Genomic DNA, 17,806 nt, shown 5'->3' with positions numbered 1-17,806 from the left:
GACATCAAAAGCACCCTGCGATTCAAATCGTCTTTCTAGGGATGTCTAGACCTGGCCTTTGTGCACTTCCAACAGTCCGCCCTCCTTTAAAGTTTCACCACGCTATTCTGTTAAGATGGTCTGCTCAGATCCGTGCTAACTTAACCCGCGTATAAATGCCACGTGCACGTGCGTGTTGCCTGCGTGTGCGCACTCGCAGCGGTAGCCGGCCCTGGCGCCCAGCTTTGGAGGGAGAGCATCCATCCATCCGAGCTCCAGGCATCCCGAGCCTGCCCATCTTGGTCTCGGGAGCGCTGGATGTGATCTTGGAAGGGGCTTCAGGGCTCCTGTAGCGAAAGAGACACAGCCTCCTTCTAGGCGCAGAAAAGGTGAGGGTGTGCGAGCTAAAACCTTCTTCCTCTGTCTTCTTGATGAAGCAGGAGGGTGATTTCCCGGGCAGGAGGCCGAGCTTTCTCAGGCCATCTGCGCGGGGACGCAACAGGGTTCGCGAGTTGGGTAGGCTCGTCCAAGCCACTGGGCTGGCTTTGTTATTCACACCGGCGACTTCCAAGGCATCTGACTCCAACAGGAGGCCGAGCCGGACACTTCCTCACACTCATTGGAAGGGGAAGAGGGTGACTCATGTTACACGGGTCCGAGCTTCCCTCCCCTTAGCTGGTAGCTTTAAAAGGAAGTGACATGGGTGGGGAGAGACGTCAGCCGAGGACCACCTTTTTTTTTTCCCCTTCCCGAAGGGCCCACCCCTTTGGGTGGAGTCTGGCTTTTTCTTTCCAGTGTTGGCTGACTTACAGCTTCTGTAAAGTAGAGGCAGTTTCTGAACCCTAGGCTGCTGCCTCGCAGTTCTGGCTAGAGAGCGCCAATGCAAAAGGCTGCTGAGCTCGAGGTAGGTGTTCTTGCGGTTTCCAGGCACCTTCTCCTGGGGTGGGGCGTGCGATGGTCGGATGCCCTTCTCTGGAAGGCTTCCCTCTGCTCGGCTGCTTTTCCTAGGACTTTGGAAGGGATAAGCTCGGAGCGAGCCGGGAGGCTGGTGGGGTGGGGGAGAAAGATGCACGGGGAAGGAGGAACACAGGGCTTCGCCCAGGACCACTGCTTTGTGCCGGCCTGTGCGATGCCTTTTGGGGCTCATCAAGTAGCCCTCCCAGGGTGGAAGCGTTTTTTTCTTGACCACCAGTGAAACGGTAGAGAATCCTCCTATATTACACATACGGGCTCTCTTTTGTGTTCGTGCAACACGTTCTTCTGTCTCTGACGTTTCTATGGCAACCGCAAAAATATACCCCACAAAATACAGTCCCGATCTAAATTGATTTATTTGTATTTCTTTCCCGGGTTTGGCCTGGCTGGGCCTCGCTGGAGCGCGCGGCGTGACTCTGTAGACAACCCCCTCCTCGTTTTCATTTTGGTTTTTCCCTATCGCAGAAGGGCTGGGGGAGGGGAGTTGTCAAGGAAACAGGCATTTGTAATCACCGCTTTATTTACTTAAATGTAAGCTTCTGGGTTCTCCATCAGCTGTCGGAATTTTTTAAGGGAGTACTTTGATGTTTATGAAGCTCTCCAGCATTTCGGGCAGTTTTTTAAAAACTTAAATATTTCTTAAGACATGATATTGAACAAGCTAAGAGGGGAGGGAAGGTTTAACTCTTTCCCGGAGGATAAGGCTTTGAAATAAAGTTTCGGAAAGTGCCTGTTAATTCACATTGGTAAATAAGTTATCAACTGCTCAGCTTGCCCACAATTCTTAACAGGTATGAGATGAGTCTTGGCTCTGCTCTCAACTTCATTTAGCCACAAATCAAAGTTCGGTTAGTGAAAGAAATGCTAACTACCCAGCAGGGTCTAAGGTGGCCTTACCCTGCTCTCACCCGGATTCCCCAGTGTTTATTCTCCAGTCTTTCCAAACCTGGCCAGGACCTGCTCATCTGAAGTTACCAGTCCATATCTTCTAGGAAAAAAAGAAGTTATCTCAAGGGGAGGGAAACCACGTGGGGATGTGTGCCCGTGAGTCTCTGTGAATGGAGGATGGGGGGTGGGGAGTTCCTGTTTGAGAGAGAAAAAAAAAAATCAAGTTTCAAGTTAAAGGTCTGATATTCCCCTAATCCACATGGGGAGGGGAAAAAAAAAAAAAAAAACTTCAGAAGAAAATTGCCACCTACCAGGTGATAAGCAGAAGTGGCTAGAAGGAGAACAAAATAGCTCATTGCTTCCAGGGCAGCCCAGTCAGGCCCATTAGCAGGTGTGGCTTCAGGTGCTGGTGATACTCTGCACATCTGAAGAAAGCCTTATAATGGACCCTCTGCTTGTAAAGTGCTCTCTCAATACCAGAATTATCGCTTTAATGGTACTGCATTCCTGAGATTATCTATAGTAAGAATTGAAAAAGCCTCAGGCTATTAAAGCCCAAACCATAGCTTTGAACCCAAGTCCCTTGAGGAAGGGCCAGTAGTTTCTAGAATATTCCTTACCTAATTGATGTTATCTCTTAAAAACTGCCTTTAAAAACTGACTCTGGAGGTCTTAAGCATTTCAGATACAAAAGTTACCTGCAAATGGGTAAAGAGCACTGCACAAAATGGGGGGGCTGAGGCTGTTGCTTGGTGGTAGGAAACTTGCCCAACATCCCCAGAAACCCTCAAAACAAACACATCTAACTAGAGAAAAAAAAAAAAAACGGAGTTAAAGACCAGAGAACTAGGTGAAGGGCACAGAGCGTAAAAACTTATTCAAAAGACTGACTCGACTTTGCTTTTGCCAATCACACACCAAGCACATGTTAGCATGCTTGGAGACAAGCCAGTGGACTTTTAAAGCACAGTCAGACTTTTTAAAGCACATGAGTAGTTTGCAAGTCATGGTCTGTCACTCCTGTGTCCATTCACAGCAAAAACCCAAACCCAATCCAAAGAGAAAATAGCAGACAGCCAAATAGACAAAACCGCCCTCTGATATCCAGATAGAGTGACATGTTTGAGCTGTGGGAGATGGCTGGAGCTCTGTACCCCACGGTGACTCCCAGAAGGCCAGGCTCTGACATGGCCTTGGCTGTAAGAGGAGTTGGTGAAGGCAACACTTTATGTAGCAGCTGCTGTGTTCTGAAGGGAGGACTGGTGGGCAGGGGAAGAGGCGAGCTCACCAATGAGTGGCTCTTGATTTAGAGATGAAGTCCATGGCTAAGCCTGGCTTATTAAACCTCCAACGTTAGGGGAGCCTGGATGAGTCCAGTTCAGCGGTTTTAATCGACACGGAGTCAATTTGGAAAGCCAACATTAGCCTCTGAAACTTGGTTTCCAGTGAGTTCTGGGGATGGCAAGCGTTTCACCAGGGCTGCTGGAAAGAGGGTTCCCGCTAGGCCCGTTCTTGTGACTTGCAGTTACTGTGTGTCTACTGTGTGTCAGGGGCTATGGACACAACTCAGTTAAGCAGTTACAGTTTTAAACCAAGTGAAGGGTTGTTAAGAGAGTTCAAAGACCGGCCATCTGTGTTTTCCTTCTAACGGCAAAATAGAGAAAACATCGAAAGTGAGAGTGGTTTGTGTTGAACATGCTTCCTCCCCGCCCCCCCAGAATGTACTCTTGTATCACAAATATTTCTTGCCTGTTTGTTCACTCATTTCTTTTGTTCCAGTGTCTTCCTAGACTCTAAGGCCTGTTAGTGTCCATTTACTCATTGACTTTTGTGCATACTTTCATCTATCCTGGTTGTCCAGCATCTCCTCATTTATTCAAATTCATTCCTTGAACAGCATCAAGTACCATGTTGGTAGCTCTGTGTGCTGTGAATATACGCTACCGAAGCTTCTCAGGACCTGGCACGGAGACCATGGAAATACTGATAGAAGCAATTATTTGCAAATGGCCCTCAATGTTGTTTCTACAAACAAGTTTTTAATGTAGATGGCTCTGGCCAGTGGGGGAGGAAGTGGTTGACTGTAGACTCTCGTCCCACTTTAAGTTTTCTTGTGCTTTCTTTATCAGTTTCGTGTAAGTCTAGGAAACATCTGTTAATTAATAAAATGGGAGGAAATGGAATTCTGAGTGCTGGAGAATAAAGACTGTGTAGGGGGAGATTGGGTATTCTGCACTTCATGGGGACTGTGGCTTTTCTCGGAAGATAGAGAATATACGCTTCTTGTTTTGTTTTGCTTGCTTTTCATTTTAGTCAATGTTGATTGGTTCACTGAAGCTCTTTGGAGCTTTCTTTCCGTTACACAGTGATAGCCCATGTGGTGCCAAGAGAGACAAGCGTAGCAGTAGCAGCTCACCTCAGGACCACGGAGCATCCAATTACCTCTGTGCTACCTCAGTTTATATCCTGGTGCCAGGAAGTTCTCTCAGTAGACTGATTTAACCCTAGGTTACCTCTTCCTTCAGCCTGGATGTGACATGGCAGTATGACAAAGTTCACCAGGGAAAACAGCCTCCTCTGACTGGCTGACCTTGGGAGAGAACATTCAGCAAGTCCTCCGTTCTCTTTGTTATTTTAATCTCGGATGAGATTAGCCTCTGCTGGTCCCCTGCTGGCTTTAGACACAGCAGTCTTGTCCTGAGTGTTCCTCCTCTGGGTCTGTGAGGAAAGGAGTACCTTTGGGCTTCATGGTGCTTTGAAGCTGCCACTGACAGCCTTGCAGGAGATGATTCCTCCCTCAGCCTTGGGGGTGACTGGTGACTTGTAGACACCCTGATGGGCCTGGCCATCACGTAGGATCCATGAGCATGCCAGGGGCCCAGCTTTGCTGACGGCTTCCTGAACTGCACATGCACCAGTTTGATTTGTGCTCATAACAAACGTACACGCAAAAACCATTGTCACCGTCCGTTGTGCCACAAGGATTAGCAAAATGAAGGAGCTCAGTTGGGACCGTAAGAAGCAGCACTGAGGTTTGAACTCGTATTCCTGCTTCACAGAGCTTTCCCTCTGAGCAACAGACGACACCTCCCTTCCTGGTCTGGTGACTCCTCAGCCCCAGTCCCAAGCCAAGAGCCTAACGCAGTGGTTCTCAACCTTCCTAACACTGCAACCTGTAATCTAGTTCCTGATGTTGTGGTGTCCCCCAGTCATAAAATTGTTTCCATTGCTATTTCATAGCTGTAATTTGTAATGAATTGTAATGTAAATATTTTTGGAGATAGGGGGTTGCTGAAGGGGCTGTGACTTACAAGTTGAGAACCACTGGCCTAGAAGATGGTGGACATACAGGTTGTTTGTTTGGTTGGTTGGTTGTTTTGAGACAGGATTTCTCTGTGTAGCCTTGGCTGTCGGGAAACCCATTTTATTTATAGACCAGGCTGGCCTGGAACTCAGAGATTCGCCTGCCTCTGCCTTCTCAGTGCTGGGATTAAAGCTGTGGGCCACCGTTCCTGGCCCCAGTGATGTTCTTTTCATGCAGTGCTTAGAGATGGACTCCCCATCCCTGCTGTGTGCACCTAGGAAAAGCCAACTGAAATACATCCCGGCCAAAGGAAAAGAGGTGTTTATTTTGAAAACAAATCCCTATCCTATAGATCTCTCCTCACGCGTCTTTCATACTTATTTTTAAGTCCACAGAAATGCTGTGGGACGGAGCAGTGTTTTAGAAGTTGGAGAAACAGCGTGTGTAAGAAAAGCAACTGTCATTTCCAGAGTGTTGTAGGTTTCTGGGAGTTGGTGAGGGCAGGGAAAGGGATCCGTGATAAAAACAGCTGAAAGACCTGCTCTCAAGACCAGTGTTCACCCAAGGAGCAAGGCTCATGGAATGGCTTCTAATACAGACCCCCACTGCTGCCCTCATCCTGCAGTCCGTGCATGGATGGAGCTCAGCTTTCCTCCTTGTTTTCACTTTTGTCACCCAGTTTAAAAGGCAGATCATCATCCGTGAAGATGCTCCTGGGCTTCATCTCACACAAACTTTGGAACGAGAATGGGAGAAATGAATTGACCCAGGAGTGAAATCTGGTTTGCTTCGCATCTCTCAGGGCCTTGTGTGAGCAGTCAATTCCCCACGGGCAGGAGGTTAACCGAGACTGATGAAATTTTAAAGAACCAAGCGCATCTTCTTCCCAGGATGCAATAGCTCAACACACACAATCAATGCAACTGTCAAAACCATTGTCCTGAATCCTGGTTGGTTGTAAGTCACCCTAGCTCCTTCATTCCTTTCCGGCTGTGAGGAAGGGTAGGTGGGATAACGGATAGGTAGTCTGTGGATTCGTTTTTTTCTTGGTGCTGTGATAAAATGGCTGACTAAAGCAAAGTAAGGATGGAAAAGTTAATTTGGGCTCACAGTTTAAGGGGATGTCTATGGCAGCAAGCACAGGAGGTATTTGGCCATGTTACATTTGCATTCAGAAAGCAGAAAGAAGGAGAAAGAGAGAGTGAGAGAGCAAGAGAGAATGAGTTTCACCTTTTTATTCAGGCCAGACCTTGTGTCTGTGGACAGGAGCTGACCACATATAGGATAGGTCTTCACATCTCATCTAATCCCATGCGCTAGTGTCATGGATTTGTCTTCATCACAGCTTTCTTCATAGCCCTGATACCATCTTTCTCCTTTCCTGATAATCTCTATCCATCCTTCTTTCTCAAAAGAGTGTGGGCGCACAATTACGACGCACGGTTCCTTCTTTACTCCCTACCTTAGTTACCGTGCTGCATTCTTACGGACAGTGTGGGCTTCTCAAGGGAACCGCGCAGGTCATGGCAGCAGGTGTGAAACAGGTGTTCTTGGCTGGAGAAAAGATGGGCACAAGGCTGTCAGACTTCCCTGTCTGTGTGCCTCCCACCACGTGGTATTCATTAAAAGCAAGACCGTTAAAGGTGTCACTGTTGACGTTTGGGGCCAAATAACTCTTCCTTGTGGGGTTGCCTCATGCAAGGCAGGCTGATAACAGCATCCCTGGCCTTTGCCACAAGATGCCAGGAGTAAGTCCTCCCACTGTGCTCATAACAATCTAGAATGTTCCAGAAATTGCTAGATACATCCTTAAGGGGTAACATCTCCCCTCCAAAGCTCAGAGCTGCTGTGTAAGGGAATTTCTACCTGTGACTCCTATGCGCAGAAATTCATTACTTTGCCAATTTGCATAAGCCCAGCACACATAGATTTTGCCCAACTAAAGTGGCAATTGCCTAATTTAAATTCCTGGATATTTTGCTTAGAAATTGACAAATAATGGGCAACGTGAACAGCAGATGCATAGTCAACAAGCCTGTATTGAAACAGGTCACACCTTCTGTGCTGGTCACCTGCTTGAAGTATTAGGTGTCAGTCACTGGGCTTCTGGAAGAGCAGATGGGGCTGGGTGGTCAGACAAGGCCCTGCCAACTACCTGCAACTGCTTAGGTAGATTGCGCCGGTGCTGGAGCCAGGGACCCCCTCCCTCTGGTGAAACAGATGAGTGGCAGAGAATGTGGTGGGGGCTCTTCGCAAACTTGCCTCTGCTCCCTTCTGCTGAGCCGGGCTTACGTCTCCTTGAATGTACTGATAAGCTGCCAAGTCTATTCCACTGCCTACCCCAGCCACAAGCCTCTCCCTCTGGCTCTGACACCATGCTGCCCACACAAGGGCCTCCCTGCCTGCCTTCCAAGGCCAGACTTTGGGCACAGCCTCAGCCTCCAATCACTGAGAGATACTGAGCTTCTCGGAGTAGCTCTGATAGATGCTGGGTGCATGTCTTCGCACCTCCGCATCCCTCACTCCAGCCTTGAAGATTTATGGGAGAAGGGCAAGTCTTTTATTCTGATGCAATTCAATCTTCTTACAATGTTTCTGATCGAATCCTTGCACCCAGGCTGCCCTTTGCCTATCACAGGGGGCTCATGAAGGAAGCAGACATCAGCAGTGTTCCGGAGAAGGGCCTGTATAGATCATTGTAGTGCTTTAAGATAAGGAACAATCGCAGAGCTTTGTGGGGCTAGCGATGAGGCCTGCCTGTCCACCCCGCCCAGTTTGCTGTCTGGGAATTCTTCCTAGAGACCCCCATACTGTCTCCTCGTGTGTGTGCTCTTCCTGAAAGGTAGCTGATGTTAGTTGCTTTTCCATTACTGTGGTAAAATATCCTACTAATGCAACTTAGAGGAGAAATGATACTCATTATCTCACAGTTCAAAGTGTGGTCCCTTCATGGCAAGGAAGTCGAGGCAGCAGCCTGAAGTAAACGGTCGTAGGACATGTGCAGCCAGAGGAGGGGAAGGAATGTCCACCGTTGCTCAGGTTTCCTTGTGCATTCATACAGTCCCCCAGCCCAGCCAGGAAGAAGAGAGCAATGAAGGTAATTTGCTGCTCAGCCTCCTCTCCTCCATTCACAGTCTACTACCTCTGCAGTCAGGACACTCCCCCACAGGCGTGCCCATCTCCGAGGTAATTGTAGATCCTGTCAAATCTGTGACAGTTAACCCTAACCGTCATAGAAGCGCATTCAGATATGACACCGGAGAGGGACGTGGCCGGGTGGTAGGATTGAATTACAAAACCACTGCGTGCACTTATATCACACAGCCTCACCCTTTCCCAAGTCTACGTAGATTTTCTTCTGCTGTGAAAAAGACTTCTCTTAGATTCAAAATGGACAGAAACTTTTCCATCTCACCCCACTGAATCATGGGAGAGATGAAAAAAAAATCACAAGGACTAAAGCATATAATGAACGTTTTGAGATATAATTAAATCCCAATTTGGCCTCCTGCTATAGAGGGCTAACAGGTTAACATTTTAGTGAAGCTGGGAGAGAGGATGGTGGAGTGCTCTGAATATGCCGGTTGGTTGATTATTAGTTCCAATTTTTGCACCTTTGAGCCACCCTTCTCACCTTTTGAATGGCTAAACCATGCGCCCTGCTCCTCTAGAGCTCCCATCTTGCTTCCTTAGCCGGGTACTTTGTAAGGTCACATCTAGCTCTGTCCCGGGGGTTACCGAGCTGGCTCCCAGCTGAGCTGCTGGCTTCCACCTGCCAGTCAACTGTGCCACTATGTGCCACTGACCTTCCGTTAGAGAGAACCAATAGTGAGGCTTCCCTTTTAATTGGACCGCTCTTGGGGCAGGGTCCACATACACATGGAGCCTTTTAGAGACCGAGAAGGGGCAGCCAGAAGGCACAGAGGGAAGCAAGGCGGGGATGCGCAGTCTGGATTTGGCCTTATGAAATGGCTTTCATCTCACTGTCCATGAGACCTTGAATGTTCTGATCAGGAGCTGCTTCTTGGCCCGTGCTGCCACTGGCACAAGATACCCCTGTGAGTGTTGCCTTTGTTTCCTGTGTGGTCAGCAAGGAGTCCAGGGTCAATGCAAACTTTGTAACCAAGGCTGCTGGCTCTGGAGCCATCTGTGGTATGCAAAATGGACTTAGACCCCTCTCTAAGGCCTCATGTTGCTGAAAGATCTAAGGAAAAGACTTTGAAAGGTGAAAGCAGCCAGGTGTGGCTGTATTCCCAATACTCTGGAGGCAAAAACCGGAGGATCAGAAGTTCAAGGCCATCTCCAAGTGCATACAGCTTTTGAGGCCACCTTGGGCTCCGTGGTTCTCCTCCTCCTTAGGGGGCTGTTGCCACCAGCCCACAAAGGCAGGACGAGTAGAAGGGGAGTAGAAGGGGGCACAAGGGGAGGCGCAGGGCTTGGAAGGTTGAGAGCCTGATGGAAATGACCTCTGGGAACCGCTGCTGGGAGATAGTTCAACTTTAATTTGGGTAAACAATGGCTATGTACTCCCAGGGATTGGGTAAGGGGGGGCCTCCTAGGATAGGTGTACATAATTGGTTAAACTTTCAAGGATGCTTGATTTGCATTAAACAGTACGCTCCTATCATATGAATGAGAACAAAGTACCTAATTATCCTATAGGGGCAGGGAAGGGAGAACTAGCAGGAAACTGTGTCAAAGGCCAGAGATCAGGCATGGTTAGAGGCCTCTATGCCTAAAGACACTCTCCAGATGAGGTCAGGCAGAGAGTAGGAGGCTCTGCTGGGGAGAGGGAGTCCTCCATCCAGCACCGAGCTCAGAATGGCTCTCCAGACTGGGAGGACCACAGCCTCAAATAGCAGGGTCCTTCCGACAGGGTTCTGTGAGATCCTGACTCATACAACCACAAGCCGGTAAAGCTTCTTGCTACCAAGCCCTATGACCTGTGTTCCAAGTAGCTGAGGGTGGGAACCCCTCCTGCAGGCATGCTGAAGCATGCGTGCCCCTTCCCCACAAATAAATAAATGCTGGGGGGAAAGCAACAACCAATTAAAACAAGGCTAGCAGGTGCGCTTGGAACTCTGTTACGAGCCCCCGTGCTAGAGGAATATTTTTGGAAAACTGATAAGAAAGCCAGCAACTCTGGGAATAGAGGGATGTTTGCCTCCTGTGCCCATCTCTCTCCAGATGGCCAGTCTGAGTCTTAGAAGCGGCAGTGTGATTGCATGAGACAGTCACCTCAACACTGTTCTTGCCACGTCTGCTCTTCATTCCTGGTCTCTCCTGCCAGTGGCACATTTAGCAGAGGGTTGTTTTTGCCTTGTCTCGGGTCGCCTACTCTTCAGGATCTTCCTTGCTTCTGGAATGAACCCCTTCTGGGCTTTTTTTGGTTATACCCTGTTCTTTCTGAGTGCTGCTAATCCTGTCACCATGGACAGGGATTGCTAATATCATAATCGCAAGCTGCTTCTTGGCTCTATAGTCCTGCTCTGGAGTCAAGGTCAGTACCTTCACAGGACAGCCCCTTCAGGTACTGGATGCTCGGGGTTTCATGTTGTAAAAATGCAGAAACAGTCAAGGGTCCACTTGTAAGTAAAGAACAAAAAGGGGGAAGAAAAAAAACAAAACAAAACAGACTGGTGTCATCACAGGAGCACACCTCTTGCTCTGGTTTTGTTTTCTTGCTTGTTTCCTGGAGTATAGTTTTTTTGTTTGTTTGTTTGTTTTTTTAATAGAAATGTGTTTCTCTGAACAATATATATTCCCAGATAAAAGTAGAGTAATATTGCTGAGGTTTTTTTCATGTGAAAGACAGTTGATCCTCGTTGCGAGGTTGGCTGGTTTGGTGGGAGGTAGAGCATCTGCCTTCTGACCCCAGGTTTGTTGGTAAAGCTGCCTCCATCGGGTGGGTGAGCGCAGCTGCCGAGCTCTGCTATGCTCACACAGCTCAGGAGCTACAGCTGGGCCTCCCTCTAGAACAGCGGATGGAAGGGACAAGCCCCCACCTAGTTTTGAGTATTTACACAAGGCCTGAAAACTGCCTTCTCTCATTGAGTCCAGCTCTGTGGAAGGCAGGTGGATGGGAGGCAATGCTTCATCCTCATGTGTGAGGCCCCGGGCCGCCCTTCTTGTCATTGTAGAACTGCTTGAATCTGTAGCAGTGAACTTCATAGTGTAGAAGGGACCCACAGTATAGAAAAGACAGGCAAAGAGAGAGGGAGATGGCATCTAGGCTGTGCAGGATTGTGAGGGAAGAGCATGCATGCACTCAGTCAGTCAAAGTGCGGGGAAAGGAAGGCACAGGCAGACGGAACAGAGTCCACAGTGGCTCAGCAGCATGGGAGCGAAGACCGCTCAGGAACACGAGTGGAAAGACTCTCCTGACCTCCTTGCTGCCCTGCCTGGTCCCTGGTTTTTGTTTTTTTGTTTCATTCTGTTTTGTTTTTTTTGCTTGCTTGATTGTTTGGTTTTCAAGACAGGGTTTCTCTGTGTAGCCTTGGCTGTCCTGGACTCACTTTGTAGACCAAGCTGATCTCAAACTCAAAGCCATCCGTGTGCCTCTGCCTTTCTGAGCTCTGGGGTTACAGACATGCGTCACCACACCCAGCTCCAGCTTTGCTTTCAACACACACTCCAGGAGAGGAGCAGTCAGCCAGCCGTTGACTTTGTGACTTGAATTTCTCACTGTTCCTCTTTACAGTAGAGCAAGCTCTTTGGGAGGTTCAGTGCTCCACTCTCCAGAAGCATTTGTTGGAGGAGTGCAGGGCATCCTCTGAGAGGAGGATGAGGTGTGGCCGTTCCCCTACCCCAGGCACTCCTCTGAGCCCACATCATATCCCAGCCCCAACCTGCTAGAGCAGATGTAATGGGCCAGTTAAGGTCAGGGTGGCTTCACAGACTGGCCGGCTATACCATCCCCTTGTGGGACCCAGCCCTTTGGACGAAGCTCCGCACACTCCCAGTCCCGGCGTTCCTCACGGTCCTTGGGAAGGAGCCCCACCTTATTTGGGCTGGCCCTGAATCGTCACAGCCCACCCTGCAACTAAGAGTTGGGTGTATGGGTCAGTGGAGGGGACCCTCAGGCCTCCTGGAGTTCTGGGTAGCCTTGCCAGCTCATGACCCTGAAGCAGCTGGCTACCTAGGAGGTATCTGTAGTGTGGCTGGTTTTAGAGGCAGGGGCTCCCTATGTAACTCAGGCTAACCTTGAACCTGCCTTGCAGCCAGAGCGTAGTTTAAGAAACAGAGTCAAGCTAAGTTTCCGTTTTGAACCACCATCATCTGTCTTTGAGATTTTGTGGGGAGTTCAGCTCGGGTAGAGGTACAATTCCCTGGTCACACACACTTGGAGAGTAATGGGTAGCGCCTTTATTCTGGTTTATGGCTTAGACTCAGTATACGGCTGCCACCATGAGCAGCCAGATTGTATGGTGTCGTCTCAGTAGAGAAAGGACCCTGTGTTGTCAAATCTTGAGACCAGCTTCACTGCTACAATGGCTGATAGCACTACTCGCTGCCCGCTTGGGGAGTCTGCCAGTTCCATTAGCAGGAAATGTGTTTTCAGGCAGGAAAGGCTAGACCAGAGTGAAGGTGAATTCCTGCTGTCTTGAGTTGTTTCTGGTGTTCCCACAAAGACAAATCACTGTTTAAGGAACAGGAGAACCTAAGATTTTCATCTGGAGCCGCTGGGTCCTTAGTCTTTGGGATGACTTAGGGAAACTGGCAAAATGTCACAAGGCTGGAGATGAATAAAATGCCCGATTTCAAAAACTCAGGGATGTGAAGGCCAGAACTGTTATTCAGGTGTGCTAGAGTCTTCTGGACCAGCACTGCACATGCTGGAACTAAATCCCACTGAGTTAAGCTCATTTATGCCGTCGGGGCTGCTGTTGGTGAGTCATTTGAAAAGATGCCAAAGCAAGGATGTTGTTTCAGTACCAGCATTTGACAGACTGCGTCACCTCCTAACATCCTGTGCGTACGATGGAAAATGAGCTGCAGAGGCCAGGTGCAGCGCGAGCCAGGCTTTGGCTTCTTCTAAAAACCAGGCGAGGACACAGGTCATCTTGGTCTGTTTTTTATTTCCCATCGTTCCCTTCCTTCTGGTCCACATGCCTTTTATACCTAGGTGAAGAAAATTAAGTGGACTTCTCATATTCAAAGATTCCTTCTTGATGTTGAAATTTAATCATTTAAAATGTTTTCTTCCTTTCTTACACTGGTTCATGTATTTGTTACATTAGTTTTATTTTGCTGTGTGTGTGCGTATGTGTGTGTGCACATTTGTGCATTTGTGCATATGTGTGTACACATGCCATGGTGCATGTGTAGTCAGAGAACAACTTATGAAAATGGATTCTCTCCTTCACCGTGGGGGCTCCAGGGTCAAATTCGGGTTTTCAGGCCTAACAGCCAGTGTCCTCACCTTCTAAGTCAGCGGTTCTCAACCTTCCTAATTCTGGGTCCCTTTAATATAGTTCTTTATGTTGTGGTGTCTCCCAACCATAAATTATTTTCATTGCTACTTCATAACTGATTTAGCTACGGTTATGAATTGTAATGGAAACATCTGTGTTTTCCCATGGTCTTAGGTGACCCCTGTGTAACCATCACCAAAACCCAGCTAAGAACTTGCTGTTGCTCCCCAAGTTCCTTGTACCTCATCAGTTGATTCTCCCTCAGATCTCTGGGTCCAAACCACTGAGGGCCAGGTGCTAACTCTGTAGTTTATGAGCTATTGCATGTTAGTGGATCTACTCTGTCTTATTCTTGTTTTGGCTCAGCTCATGTAGCTTTGGGGTCCATTATATTTCTTAGAGAATGGTCCTTGCCATGCTTTCTTTGCCATGGCAAGAAGCACCACAATGGGGCTATTTTTTTTTTTTTATCTCATTCACTCATTCAGCAGATAATGTATATCGGAATTGTTTTAGTGTTCACCTAATTTTAATTTTACTGTCTCTATCTCTTATCAAGAATTATATTAGAAGCAAGTCCCATTAATCTTGCCGCTTTTCCTCTATCCCAGAAGCCTTTGCAGAAGACAAGCATTTCTTTCATGAGGCCTGAGAGGGACAGCTAGAGCAGCTTCATCTACAAAGCTGCTGTGGAGAGCATCAGACATGAGGAGCTTTAATAATTTGTTGTTGTTGTTCCTTTTTCTGTTTGTGAGTCGGTGCCTCATACAGTCCAGACTGGTCTTGAGCATTTTATATAGCTAGAGGTGACCTTGGACTATTGCTTCTCCTGCCTCTACTTCCTGGGCGCTGACATTACGTGTATGGAACCATGTCCAAATGTACAACAGCACGCTTTGAGTTTGATGCTATAGGCAGACTTCTGGGGACATGGGAAGTCTCCCAGACATAAAACTTGGAAAGTGGACGTGGGTTTTTACTCCTTTCGGATGGCCAGTTTAGTTCCTAGCCACAATGTAGGAACACATTCCTTCTCCATTGTTTACCTCCCCACTGACTCCACCAGAAGAAGGTGTGGCACCTCCCCACGCTTCCTCGGTGTCTACGGAGTGCCACCATCACTGCCCCAGGGAGCTGACTCCAGCGACACTGGCGATCAGAAGTCAGTTTCCTCCCCGTCTTTGCTGTCACATATTTGAGTCATGAAGTTCCTGTGTGCTACACCCTGGTGAGTCTGGTGGATACAGCCAGCCGCCGCATCCCCTGGTCAGCGCCGCTCTCACCGTGGCTGATGGCAGAGAACCTCATCTCAGCTTTCCAGGGTGGCTATGAAGGGGAGGAGCAGTTCTGGCAGCCTGTCCAGGTTGTCCTTTGAGACTTCACACCGAGCCTGTTTTTTCTCAATGGAGGCAATTGCCGCTTGGCACACAGGCCTCTGCTTGGCACACTCTTTGATAGACCATCCGCAGATTTCCTGCAATATTTCCAAGGCCTTTCCCACCTGCTGCCTGTGCTCGTGGTCAGGGTGATGTTGGTTCCCACTTTCGTTTCTGCTCCGGCTTCACAGAGGTTGTGTGAGTGTAGGAAGGTCCATTGTGCTGCCCAGAGTTGCTTTGAGAGAGCCAACATCCCCCAGGGCCCTTGCTATGCCATGGCTGAGGATGGACGCCTTCTTCCTGGTGATGGGAATTCCCTGAGTTTTCTGCTCAAGGTTTCATTCATTTCCTTTGCTTAACTAACACACTAACCCTTATCTGCCCATGTTTCCATGTGGGCCTAAACTGCTTAAACTTATGGCTTCTCTTCTATAAGACCAGTGTGGGGTATGTATATGTGTGTGTGTGTGTATACACGTGTGTATGTACAGGTCTGTGTGTGTGAGAGACATCCACAGGTTGACATCAGCCATGTCTTTGCTTGCTTCTCAACCTTCATTTCTTGAGACAGAGTCTCTCAGTGAAGCTGGGGCACATTCATTACACCAGGCTGGCTGGCCAGCAAGCTCTGAGGACCCATCTGCCTTCTCAGCACTGGGATTACAGGTAACATACCACTCTATCTGCCTCTTCTATGAGTGCAGGGCTGTGACCTCAGGTCCTCACCCCTAACAGGCTGGTACACTTCTGAGCTGTCTTCCCATTGCAGCCCTGGGCCATCTCCAGATCACATGTGACGTCAGCTGCTTTAGCGCCACCCCCCCCCCCCCGAAAACAAAAATGGCCTGTGGCATGCTCTGCCATTTGAGGGACTTGCTATATGGTGTGAGGTATAGTCATCTGTGTTTCTAGAGCCTTGAAGCTGCCAGAATTTGCTTTCTTAGAAATGGACTACCAAGAAGAGAGGGAACTACCACCCAAACAGTCTTGCTTTCCATGCTGAGTCCAGTGCTGCTTTCATTCTGGCTACTGGGCAATGATCATTAATAAAATTGCTATTAGCATAGGGCTTAGGGCCAAGGCTTAGGAGATGAAGTTCTAAGTCCTCTAGTAAACCTCAGGATTTGCTAAATCATGCCAGTGAGACAGGCCAAATGAAACAGTGCCCTGAGGTTCCGGAAGAGTCCTTTTTCCCTCTGTGCTTTGACCCTCAGTTAAGTTACTATGAGCAGAAGAGCACTGTCAAGCACACAGTAGGTATTGCATAAATTTTAGGTGAACGAATTGCATGTGGGTGCAGACACATAACTTTCGCCATCTGTGGCATTTCCACCAGTATTCTTATCCTATTTTCTCAGTGGTGTTGAGAGTCAGGTTGGGAGGAATGATGAAAGAGGAACAAAAGGTCTGAGAGGTTTAGGGATGTACAGAGCAAAGTAGTGGCTGAAGAAATCAAGTCAGAGAGCTTCCCTGGGCCCTTGTTCTTTACCTGTGAAATGTGCCCATAAGCAAATCCGGAATACATCACAAAGTGATGAAGTGATGGCTCTAAACTTTCTCATGAATTGTAAAGATGTACTGTGAGGGGTTGGAGAAATGAATGGGTCATCGGTGAGAGCACCGGCTACTCTTGCAGAGGACCCGGATTCGGTTCTAAGCACCCAGCTGGCAGCTTACAACCACCTATGACATCAGTTCCAGGGGATCCAGTGCCCTCTTCTTACTCCTGCGGGGACTGTATCTATATGGTGCATATGTGCGCGCGTACACATACACAAATTAAGTACATTTTTAAAAATAACTTATTGTAAAACCTTGAGCTTTAAAAAATTTAAATATGTTAACTAAGTTGTGGATAATCTTGGAAAATTAACTGGGGAACACAGCAAAGCATGAAGAAGGAAATAAATACTTCTCATGAGCTCACCAACATTACAAGATCCACAGGAATGTGGCTTTTCAAGAGAAAATTGTTAATCCATGATAAAGTTGGAGTGGCACATCAGAATGGCACCGTAATTCCAGTCCCAACACTCATTACTGCATTCCTTGTCCATGGCAGTGAGGAAAAAGAAAGAATGAAATATTCACCAAGATGGGAAGAGATTAAGTTTGCTGAAATTCTTCTAAAGAATATTATATTGTTGTTAAAATTCTAGAACTGAAACCAGGTGTAGTGGCGCACACCTGTAATCCCAGCACTCAGGAGGCAGAGGCAGGTGGATCTTTGTGAGTTTGAAGCCAGCCTTGTCTACAGAGTGAGTCCAGGACAGCCAAGGCTACACAGAGAAACCTTGTCTCTGAAAAACAAAACAAGCAAACAAATAAAAACTAGAATAGACCATGGAGATGGTTCAGTGGTTAATTCACTTCCTTTGTGAGAACCTCAGTTTGGATCCTCAGAATCCATGTCAATGGAGTGTGTGTGGTAACCCTTGTTAAGCTCCCCAAAGCCCCAAATAAAAGCTAACAAACAGAAAAAAAAAATTCACCTTTAATGTTACAGGTTTAACATACAAAACGTTTGTTTTGTTGTTTCATTTTTGTTTTTTGAAACAGAGTCTCTCTGTGTAGCTGTAGCCATTCTAGAACTCACTATGTAGACCAGGCTGGCCTTGAACTCACAGAGATCCTCCTGCCTCCCTGTGCTGGGGAGGCAAAAGATTAATGAGCATGATGATCCAGACTTCAAGGCCAGCCTGGCCTACATTTGGAGACCTTGTCTCAGAAAAGAACAAAAAGTAATTTAAAAACAAGATACAAGTTTTAAGGTATGAAGAAGTAGGGTATTCATGACTGTTGGCACTGGCCAACAGCCACGTTATCATAAAAAGCAACTCAGCAGTATTCACTGGGCGTGTTCACGTGAT

The 17,806-nt window shown here is 47.8% G+C and overlaps 1 protein-coding gene across 2 annotated transcripts in view; it reads left to right on the top strand.

The window, feature by feature from the left end:
• The first annotated feature begins 222 nt into the window (after positions 1-222).
• The window catches only part of Agpat4 (1-acylglycerol-3-phosphate O-acyltransferase 4), a 96,904-nt gene continuing 79,320 nt past the window's right edge, over positions 223-17,806 (top strand). Inside the window, exon 1 of one of the 2 annotated variants that reach the window (XM_055615989.1) lies at positions 223-368. The gene's annotated coding sequence lies outside the window, so the exon portion shown is untranslated. Of the gene's footprint in view, positions 369-735; positions 884-17,806 lie in introns of those variants that run through there. The other variant, XM_055615988.1, reaches the window with a different exon arrangement.

This window comes from Psammomys obesus, unplaced genomic scaffold (assembly GCF_907164565.1).
Source record: "Psammomys obesus unplaced genomic scaffold, mPsaObe1.curated_primary_1811, whole genome shotgun sequence".
In the NCBI taxonomy this organism is placed as follows: Eukaryota; Metazoa; Chordata; class Mammalia; order Rodentia; family Muridae; genus Psammomys; species Psammomys obesus.
This window is presented reverse-complemented; position numbering and strand designations above follow the sequence as displayed.